The sequence below is a fragment of the Nycticebus coucang genome, chromosome 20 (assembly GCF_027406575.1).
Source record: "Nycticebus coucang isolate mNycCou1 chromosome 20, mNycCou1.pri, whole genome shotgun sequence".
Taxonomy (NCBI): domain Eukaryota; kingdom Metazoa; phylum Chordata; class Mammalia; order Primates; family Lorisidae; genus Nycticebus; species Nycticebus coucang.
Window position 1 is genome coordinate 25,057,118 of NC_069799.1, and position 11,340 is coordinate 25,068,457.

At 43.8% G+C, this 11,340-nt stretch overlaps 1 pseudogene; it reads left to right on the forward strand.

Annotated features, from left to right (window-relative positions):
• The first annotated feature begins 3,002 nt into the window (after window positions 1-3,002).
• On the forward strand, window positions 3,003-10,883 carry LOC128573069 (fibronectin type III domain-containing protein 10-like; annotated as a pseudogene).
• The last annotated feature ends 457 nt before the right edge of the window (window positions 10,884-11,340 follow it).

The following is an 11,340-nucleotide window of genomic DNA, read 5'->3' on the forward strand; positions in this document are numbered from 1 at the left end:
CACACAGCTCACAGCAACCTCTAGCTCTTGGGCTTATGTGATTCTCTTGCCTCAGCCTCCCGAGCAGCTGGGACTACAGGCACACGCCACAACGCCCAGCTATTTTTTTGTTGTTGCAGTTTGGCTGGGGCTGCGTTTGAACCCACCACCCTTAGCATATGGGGCCGGCACCCTACTCACTGAGCCACAGGTGCCGCCCTGTATCTCAGTTTTTATCCCAGTGAAAACTTACCTGTAATTTATCTGAGAAAAGAGAATAGAAAACACAGAGAAACTGCACTGAAGCAGTTTAGAGAAGAGCTTGTAAAAGACTACTGTAAGTGTATCTCCAGGAAAAAAAAAAAAAAAAAAAAAACACTTTAAACAGGAATAACTCAAGAAACTTATTCAAGCAACTAGTTTCCTTTAAAATAAAATTAGCTTTGAGCCTGTTATTAAAATCCAAATGTTTAAAAATTATGAAACTGCCACCTCTGTAATATTTCTAAGGTTACTACATTGAACTGTGAACTTATCTAAAGAATATGGTTTGCAGAGCACAGCCCACTTGTGCCTAAAAATAAATTCTCAGAAAAGAAAAAAAAAAGATGGCTGCGCCTGTGGCTCAGTGAGTAGGTAGCTGTCCCCATATGCCGAGGGTGGCGGGTTCAAACCCAGCCCCAGCCAAACTGCAAAAACAACAAAAAAAATAGCCGGGCATTGTGGCGGGCGCCTGTAGTCCCAGCTACTCAGGAGGCTGAGGCAAGAGAATAGCGTAAGCCCAAGAGTTAGAGGTTGCTGTGAGCCATGTGATGCCACGGCACTCTACCAGAGGGCGGTACAGTGAGACTCTGTCTCTACAAAAAAAAAAAAAAAAGAGTCAAATTTCTACGTTCACCTGAGTCTAAAAATGGGAAAGATCCCTGTCTAGCCCTGAATAAGAAAATCCTGCTTCCATAAACTGCCCCTCATTTGTAAAATGTAGTAGTTTAATTGTTTGAGAAACTAAATTGTTACCAAAAAAAGAAAGATTCTTGCCTTTTAAACTTTCTAATTGTTGGTTTGGCCAAGTAAATAAGTAACTTCGTAGTACATAGTGATCCTGTTTTGTAAAAAATGAGTTTTTAAAAATAAAAGGACCTTTAATATTTCACAAACCTTCCAAGATCAAAACTCTAAATTTGTTTTTTTGAAAAAACATATTAGGCTTATTTAATATATTAAAAATGTTTAATAAACATTGTCAAATATAAAATAATTAATTTCATAAAATATTAATCTTAGTAAATATTTATCCAAAATTATCCTTCAAAAATATTAAGAGAAACTGACGCAAACTTCTAGAACTTTAATTAAAAATTAACATGTCCTTGAGTATTGCTAACCCAACTTCAAACTGAACAAAAATCAGTTACATGGAATTGGGCTGGTTTCTTATGGCTTTTTGCTTGATACATTGCTGATTCTTTGTGTTCTGTTTTCCAGAAGTCAAGGAAGCCATTTTCTGTCTTTTGAGCTATTTGTAACTTTTTAAGCAATGTATGTACTTATGGGCAAAACTTGAAACAATTTTTTTCTCTCTCCTTAATTTCTCCAGAATTTAAAAGCCATTTGTAAGCATTCTTAATTTCTAACAATACAGTTATTTGCATAAGTTCAATAAGAATATGTTTTGTTCTCTAAAACATGATGAAGACACTGCCTATGAAAGAAACAGACCAGCACCATCTTAGGAGTTAAGTTTCGCTCCCCCCACTCCCCGCCATTTCACCCAATAAGTTTCACATACCAGGCAAGCCCAGGCAACATGAGACAACTGCCCACCAATCAGGGACCCTCCCCCCCCACCTAACCAATCCAGAAACGCCCTTTGTTTCAAGCTGTGCATGCCCACCCACTGCAGGGGACCAAAAAAACCCCTGCTCCAGAGCTCAGGGCTCCTGGCATGGATCCGTTGTAGCGGAGACGCCAGTAGTCCAAGTTTGAATTTGCAATAAAACGACTTTTTGCTTCTGCATCGGACTCGGCTCCGTGGTGGTCTTTGTGGGCGATTTCAGGATCTGGGCACAACATTTGGTGCATTGGCCACGAAGCCCCCCAGACTCCTTGAGACCCTGATCTGAAAAGCCACTGCGTGGTAAGTGTCTGTCTTTACCTTGTTTGTCGTGGTTGTTTTTGGAAGTCTGGAATCTGTAAAGTCGGCGTAAAGTCAAGGCAGACACGCTGGAGGCTGCTGGCTAGGGGTGCCAAGAAGACATTCGGCCACCCCCACCCCCCACCCCACCCCCGAGATTTGGAACCCTCAGGGTGTGGTGTGGACGCAGGCCCTTCCCCCCCCCCACGTGTGGAACCCTCAGGGGCGTGGTGTGGCTTGTAGTTTTTCTGGGTGGATGAAGCGGGTCGCTCCCGCAGCATGGTCAGCTACCGTGGTCCTATTGTTTCTGTTGGCCGTGGATTTGTATGTCTTCAGTGTTTGTATTACATTGAAATTTTAGTGTGGCTGAATTCAGAGCTCAAAGTTTGGGACTTGTGGTAGAGAAAAAAGAGCTAAACTGATTACTTTTTGCAGGACATTCAATGTTGGCCGGCCTCCAGGGGAAACTTATCATCTCCCCATCCCTGGCTGAAAGCACTTCCCTGTTCTTGCAATGCACGAGAGACGAGAGTCTCCTAAGCCCTCTAACCCCACAAATCTTCTGCACTGCTTTACTGTTTTGCAGGGTAGTGCAAAGTTTGTCCTCCTTTGTAACACCCCTCGCTGAATGTCTCCCCCTGCGGGAGTTGTGCTGGTCCAAGGCATGACTGATCTCCCCACCCACTTCGCGTTAACCTGGCAGCGATGGGGTGGGGATGCAGTGAGGGTGGGAGCGGGTCGCACCTTTGTGCCTGGAGGTTTTTTTTCTCTCCAGGGACCACTCAAGAAAAAAAAAAAAAAAGAAAGAAAAAGTAGGCCAAGCCAGCGCACGAAATTGGTGGCCATCCCCACCCGTCTTGAAACACAGACTAAGAAGTCTAACACGTGCATGGGTCGGGGACTTGCAGGTAAGCTGAGGAAAGAGCTCCCCCCCACCACTAGTGACCAGCTGCCGCCGGGCGGCTCCAGGATGGCTGAGAAGGCCTGGCTGGCGAGGAAAGAGCTCAGGCCCCCCCCCTTTTTGGGGGGGGCCCACCTCCAGCGTGTAACAGATTCCTGGCAGCAGCGCTGGTGGATCTCGATTCCTGGATAAAGCTAAGAACCTTTTATTATTGGCCCTTTGCCTCTGGTAATTTGTATAAATGGGAAAACTATTTTTACGAACTGAAACTTTGTCAAAAGATAAAATTCTTGACTTAAATGTTCTAATTTCAGTTTTGGCTGAGTGAATGAGTGACTTCATGGTAAACTGAGATCCTGTTTTGTAGAAAGTGAGGTTTTGAGAATAAGAGAAATTAGACAGAAAAGAGAATGGCATTGTGTAAAGAAGGAATCTTGTGTGATAAATTTTGTCCTGAAACAGAATGGTTGTGTAAAGAAGTGAAAGGCAGGGCAAAAGTTAAAGAAAGTTTAGAAAGTTTGTAGATTGTGTGTGAAGGTTAAATGAAGTTCATAAAAGGGAATTTGTGAAGATGTTTTACATATGATCCAGTTGACTATGTATTTCCTTTAAAATCTTTCGGCTTGTAATTTTATTTGAACAAATGTTTTAAGCCTTTGATATTTGATAAACTTTCCAAAATAAAAACTCTAAATCTGGGAGTGGGTGCCCGTAGAGCAGTGGTTGCAATGCTGGCCACCATGCACTGAGACTGGCGAATTCAAACTTGGCCCAGGGCAACAACAACTTTAAATTTGGTCTTCTTGAAATATTAAGACCACTGAAAGTCATGAGAAAACAAATTAAACTTGTTTAATTTGTTAAAAATATATAAGAAACATTGTCAAATATGAAATGGTAATTAATTTTGTGTGAATTATAGTTATATATGTTCCAATGTATAAAGCATTGATCTGTCTTAACATATATTATGGGTAATAATTTTAATTCATCTAAAAAGTGTTTTTTTTTTTTTTTATCTTTTATTTTTATAGAGACAGAGTCTCACTTTATGGCCCTTGGTAGAGTGCCGTGGCCTCACACAGCTCACAGCAACCTCCAACTCCTGGGCTTAAGCGATTCTCTTGCCTCAGCCTCCCGAGTAGCTGGGACTACAGGTGCCCGCCACAGCACCCAGCTATTTTTTGGTTGCAGTTCAGCCGAGGCCGGGTTTGAACCCGCCACCCTCGGTATATGGGGCCGGCGCCTTACCGACTGAGCCACAGGCGCCGCCCAAAAGTGTTTTTTTTTTATAAGTGACCAAGTCCAAAGTTTGTCCTAAAAAGAAAAGAAATATTAAGAGAGGCCAATGAATTCTCTCAAATTCAAATTACTGATGTTTTTAAAAAATAATTGAATACCTTCGGACTAAAGCAGATTTTTAGAACTTTCATTAGAAAGATAACATGTCTATAAGTATTGCTAACTTAACTTCAAAAACAAACAGAAATCAGTTATGTGGAACTGGACTAGTTTGCAATGGCTTTTTGTTCAAAATATTGTTAATTCTGTCTGTGTTGTTTTTCAAAAGTCAAGAAATAATTTTCTGTTTTTTGAGCTATTTGTAACTTTTCAAGCAATGTATGTACTTATGAGCAGAGTTTGAAACATATATTTTTCTCTCTCCTTGATTTTTCTAGAATTTGAAAGCCATTTGTAAGTATTCTTAATTTCTGACCATACAGTTATTTGCATAAGTTCAATAAGAATGTGTTTTATTTCTATAGAACATAATGAAGGCACTGGTTATTTTACCAAGGCTTTGGCTGGAATAGCATTTCCACAGGTGTCCAGACTGCATTAAGGAATTAAGGTTAACTTTATAAGGCCAATAAAAAAAGCCCTTCGAAAAACTGGCCTGATATCCATCAGTAACATTTCCTGATCAGTGGTAACGAAGGTCGCTTGCTGACGGGTCCAGGAATCGAAATGTGCTTGGGAACTTCGATAGAAGAAGGATTTACCCAATGCATACAGGTATCTAATGGCACAGATGAAACCTGGGCTCTGAAAGGCTTTCAAAAAGTCCAGCCTGAGATTCCTTATGAAAGGTTCCAGCAAAGCCAATTTTAAAGGAAAGAAGAGCCTAGATGGCTAATAATTAATTATTCTTACTGCACTTTATGCAAATAATCAGACCCCGTATATTGAAAGTACAGTTTATTTTGGCAAATAAGTTAATTCTACTATAATTTGCCTTTAGTAAAGAGAGAGATAGGAGAGAGAAAAATAGTTTAAAAGGAAGAAAAAAGAGGCTGGGGCCTACCTGTATTAAATCCCAGCCTTGTCTGTACTGTCAACTCGTAAAATGAGATATAACTATTTTACTAAATTGATCTATTAAATGGGACTAAGAGGCTGGTCAAAGAATGTAGAATTATATACTAATTATATTTACTTTGAAACCTTAAGGCTCAACAAAAGTTACCTGTTCGCTACACTGGACAACTTGTGCAGTATTTAATGTTCTCTAAAATTTCTTAGTAAATGATATAACTGTAAACACTGCATTCTACTCTGCTGAATCTGCTCAGCAGAAGCCAAGTGTCCCACTTGTCTGAACTTAAAAGAGGCCATTTTCAGTGTAAGGCTGGCTCTAAGAAGCCAGAAGCTGTTTGCTTTCCAGTGAGAAAGACCAGACATAGAAACAGTACACATGGACCAGGTTGCCATAGGGGTTCAAAATACCCATGATTTTTAAAGAAGCGCTGACTTGTGACCACCAGAAATTCCTGACTGAAGAATCAGAATGCGTACTGTTCCAATATTTCAATGACCTCCTTTCAGGACACCCTTCACAGAAGGGCTGTGCCCAAGGCATTTACTGTCTTTTATGACATCTAGAGGTATGTGGTTATAAAATGTCTAGGTGGAAGGCCCAGGTCTGCCAGCAGCAAGTATGTTATCTAAGATTTACTGTCCAGGAGGGATAGAAGTATCTAGGCATGAAATAAAGGCAAGTCATTAATCGTCGCCCCACCTCCTAGAGCTGAAAGCAGGTTCGGGAATTCTTAGGCCTGGTCGGCTTCTGTCATCTTTAGATCCCCAACTTTGCAGTCTTAGCTAAGCCCTTGTATGAGGCAACTAAAAGAGAAGAGGGAGAGCCCTTGGAGTGGGAAAGAAAACAAGAACATGTCTTCTCCCAGATGGGGCTGGTAGCTGCACCTGCACTGGGACGGCCAGACTTGACCAAGACCTTTACTTTGTATGTCTCAGAGAGAGAGATAAAATGGCTGTGGGTGTATTAACCCAGCTGGTTGAGTTCTGGCCAAGGCCTGTAGCCTATCTCTCTAAGCAGTTAGGTAGAGTGGCAAAAGGATGGCCACCCAGTTTACGGGCCCTAGCCACTACTGCTCTCCTTATGCAAGAAGGTGCAAGAAGGTAATAAGCTGACTCTGGGCAGGATCTCAGAGTGAAAGTACTGCACTCTGTAGTCAACTTAATGGACATGAAGGGACATTTTTGGCTCTCTAAGGCAACACTCTGAACCAAGACATGCACCTTCCAGTCAGTGGAAGAGAGACTACTCTAACAGACCTGACTTGCATGACCAGCCCTGGACAGATGCAGACTAGAACTTGTATATAGATGGAAGTTGCTGCGTGACAGCGCAAGGTGAACGGCTGGCTGGATATGCAGAGGTCACCTTAACAGAGACTGTGGAGGCTAAGCCCCTCCCTCAAGGGACATTAACTGGGAAGGCTGAGCTAATTGCCTTGTCTGGAATAGAACTAAGTCAAGGGTAAAATTTAAATATTTTTCTGACTCTCCAAGTACACAGGACACTGTACAAGGAGAAGGAACTATTAAATTCTGGGAAAAAATAAATAAATAAAGACATCAAGTATCAGCAGCAGATAACTTCAGTTGTTAAAGGCAGTATAGGAACCCCAGGAAGTAGCAGTTATGCACTGTTGTGGACATCAAAGAAATGCTTCCACCATTGCTAAACGGAACACTAGGGTTAGTACTGAGGCAAAAAGGGCTGCATCCCAGGTGTCACGAGTAGCTCCCCTCATCCCATGGGTTCCAGAGCTCACCTCTATCTACTCCCAGGAGGAAGAGGAATAGTTAGCAGCGGAAAGGAGCCAGGAAACAGAGCCTAAATGGACGAGTAGCAATCTCCCAGATTCTAGGAGCCACCATAGTGACAGGAGTATTCAATAAAGTTGCTGGGCCAGTACTTCTACATCTCCACCTGACAGCCCTGATCAAAAACTGCAGTCTACAGTGTATCACCTGTAGCCAGTTCAACATGTGCCAAGGACCAGCGGTACCCCCAGGAATCCAATCGTATGGGGTGGCACCCTTTGAGGACTTCCAGTCTTTGGTGACTGTACATCTTGTATCTCTAGAAGATCAAGAGGACCAAGTCTAGGTCTGGAATCAGAACCTGGTCCACCTAAAACCAAGGAAGAAAGAACTTTACACCATCATCCTGATATCCAACTTGCCCTGCTCCAGCCACATACCGGGAGCTGGCTGGTCAATGCATGGCTGAAACCTGAGGAAACTCCTCAAAGAACTTGCCTTAATTAAACTTTGGACTTTCAAAAGAGAATTGTGCGCTGCTCTAAGTAAAAAAATGCTATTTTTACACTGATCACTCGGGAATAGTAAAAGAATCAATAGCCCTTTTGCGGGAGAGCTTGCACAAACGTAAATTAGAAATAGAAAATAATCAGAGCTGGTATAAATGTCTCTTGGCTAACAACTCTGATATCAGCCCTGGCTGATCCCCTAGTGTTATTAAGTGTTATTACTCCTACTCCTGACTGTGGGCCCTTGCATTATATTGGCCCCTTTCAGGCAGAAAGCTAGAGGTAACACACCCAGTACCGGACCCATGATTGGGTCCTTGAATTTACAAGCAGAGGGGGGAATGAAAGAACCAGACCAGCTCCATCTTAGGAGTTAAGTTTCACTCCCCCCACCCCCCGCCATTTCACCCAGTAAGTTTCACCTCCCAGGCACGCCAAGGCAAGCCCAGACATCATGAGACAACTGCCCACCAATCAGGGACCCTTCCTCCCCACCTAACCAATCCAGAAGCACCCCCTTCGTTTCAAGCTGTGCACGCCCACCCACTCCTCGGGACCATAAAAACCCCCTGCTCCAAAGCTCGGGGCTCCTGGGACGTATCCGTTGTAGCAGAGACCTTGGGAGTCTTGCAATAAAATGAACTTGCAATAAAACGGCTTTTTGCTTTTACATTGGACTCGGCTCCCTGGTGGTCTTTGTGGGGGATTTCAGGATCTGGGCACAACAGCTATTTTACCAAGGCTTTTGCTGAAATAGTATTTCCAAAAGTGTCCTGACTATGTTAATGAATCAAGGTTAACTTTTATAAGAAGCCCTTTGGAAAAAGCTGGCCAGATACCCATCAGTAACATTTCCTGATCTGTGGTAAGTAATAAAGATCCCTTTCTGACAGATCTAGATATTGAAATGTACTTGGGGACCTCAAGAAAAGAGAAATTTACCTAATGCAAACAGGTATCTAATGCCACAGATGAAACCTGGGCTCCTGAAAAGCTTAAGTCTAACCTGAAAATTTCTTATAGAAAGCTCCAGCAAAGCCAATTTTAAAAAAGGAGCCTAAATAGCTAATAATTAATCATTCTTACTACACTTTATGCAAATAATTAAGCCCAGTATACCGGCATTACAGCTTATTTTGGTAACTTAGTTCTGCTAGAATTTGTCTTTAGTAAAAAGAGAAATTAGAGACAGAAATGATTCAAAGAAGGCTGTGGCCCACCCGTATTAAATCCCAACCTTGTCTGTAATGTCAACTCATAAAATAAAACATAACTATTTTACCGAACTAATCTGTTAAATAGAATTAAGAAACTGGCCAAGAAGTATAAAATTGTATACTTAAAAAAATTTTTTTTGTACTTTAGAATATCAAATATGTATTGATATTAAATAGTAAATGAGCCAAGTATTTTTAAGAAAATAAAATAAAATTATTTTAATAATCAAATTTATAACAGCTATATAAGTATTAACATATCTGATAATTATAAACCCAGAATATTTTTTACGTATTTTATGTTACTAGTTTATTAGATGAATAAAAAATAATCATATTGGTTTTAATAATATCAGTTTTTGTAAAATAAAATTAAACCAAACACATCCTACTTTATAAATTATCCATAAGGAGCACTTTAATATCACATTGTAAAGAGAAAAACACTTCCATTTTTCTGGTCACTGGTTTGTCATCTGATATGTATTTAGAAAGCACAAAATTAATACACTAAATAACCTTTTCAAGTATAGCCTGGTTAAAGTTCTGCGTTCCTTTTTTTGTTTTACAAAAATTACCTATTGGCCACACTAGAAAATTTCTAAAAACTCTTAAAACTATGAATTATCTTAAAAACTGTGCTAAATTTATGTAAACCTTAGCGTCCAAATCCAGAACTTGTAAATGTTTGTAAATAACTGCTAAATAATTTCATACTCTTAAAACAATCAACATGCCCTGCTCCAGCCACATACTGGAAGCTGGCTGGTCCATGCATGGCTGAAGCACCACTTACCTTAATTACACTTTAAACTTTGAGGCGGGGGCGGCACCTGTGGCTCAGTGAGTAGGACGCCGGCCCCATATGCCGAGGGTGGCGGGTTCAAACCCAGCCCCGGCCAAACTGCAACAAAAAAATAGCCGGGCGTTGTGGCGGTCGCCTGTAGTCCCAGCTGCTCGGGAGGCTGAGGCAAGAGAATCGCGTAAGCCCAAGAGCTAGAGATTGCTGTGAGCCGTGTGACGCCACGGCACTCTACCAAGGGCGGTAAAGTGAGACTCTGTCTCTACAAAAAAAAAAAAAAAAAAAAAAACTTTGAGGCGGGGGAGGGGGGGAGGTCTGAGCGGTGGGCTGCAGCAGCGGAGGAGGGCGGGGATGCCTGTGCTTCCGCAGCCCCGCAAGCGGCTTCCGCTGCCAGACGCCAGCAGCATACGCCTCAGCCGGCCACTAGCTGCGCGCCGGCGTCCTGCGCAACCCCTGCGTGCTGCTGCAGTGGCGCTTGGCGCCAGCCGAGGAGCCGCACCTACACGCGCTTACCGTGCGAGCGCCTGTGCTGGGGGCCTCCTGCCACAACTATATGCTGCCCGACGTGCACGATGGCGTGAGCTACCGCCTGTGCATGCGGGAGATTTTGGTGGCCATGACGGCGGTGGGTGGCTCCATCTGGGTCATGCTTGTGGTCATCTGCCTGCTGGTGGCCTACATTACACATGCGCCGGGCCTTCGGCCGCCCCGGCTTGCGCAGGCATCCCTGAGGCACCCACCTGGGCTCAGCCAGCCCAAAGGCGCCTAAAACCCTAGGCTCTCCTCCCGCCTTCCTCTCATCACTGCTTTCTCAAGATTCTCATGGAGGGCCTGCTGGAGACCTATAGGATGGGACCTTGGGATCCTCGCAAGCTTTCCCAGCAGGGAATTCGCCTTCCAGACTCTGGCTCCAGCTCGGCCCCTGTGCCAGGGCTCAAGCGCTCGCCAAATCTAGGGCTCTCCCAGCTCTCCAGAGGCCCTTATATGGGCGGCTAGGACATACGGCACCTTCTAGCAAGAGCCATTGGCACCCTTGATCGTCACGCCACACTTGCATCCTGGGCCAAGTTGTCAAAGGCAGGCTGTTGTCATTGCTTGGTCACTATGTGCTTTGCGAGGATGGAGGAGCCACACCTTGGCGCCTGTTTGACTTCTACCCTCTCTCCCTGCACGACTCCAAGGGACTTAGGTTAGCCTACTACCTTAGTTATCTCCAGCCCACTGCAGGAGCCAACTCCCTGGCCCCCTGCTGTTCAGGGAGGTCTATGGTCCTGAGATTGACCAGCAGGTCTGTGCATCTGGCCACTGTCTCCAGGGGACACCGCCCTTGAGCACTGCAGGAGCATGTGGTGAGGGTAAGCAGCACACTGGGCTATTTTTCTGTGTGGGTGTCTGAGCAGTGATGTAGCAAGGCCTGGCCCATGACCAGCTGCTGCATCCAGGTTTGAAGATGCACCTTGGAGAGGCTAGTCGTTCTCCTGGGCTGGACCCCATCTTCTTGTTGTGTTGTTTCTGATGGAGACTTTTAAGTTGGGAGTAGGGACACGTGGTGGGCAGACAGCATTGTGTCCTGAGGGCAGAGGTTGGACACTAGAGTTGCCCAGTGGACCTTCTGCAGAAGCCTGGATCCCACATCACAACCAACCCTGGGGACCCTAATGGGCACAGAGTGACTGGAAGAATTACCCCAGCCTCTTCACTTTCAGCAATTGAGGGCCCAGGGTGTG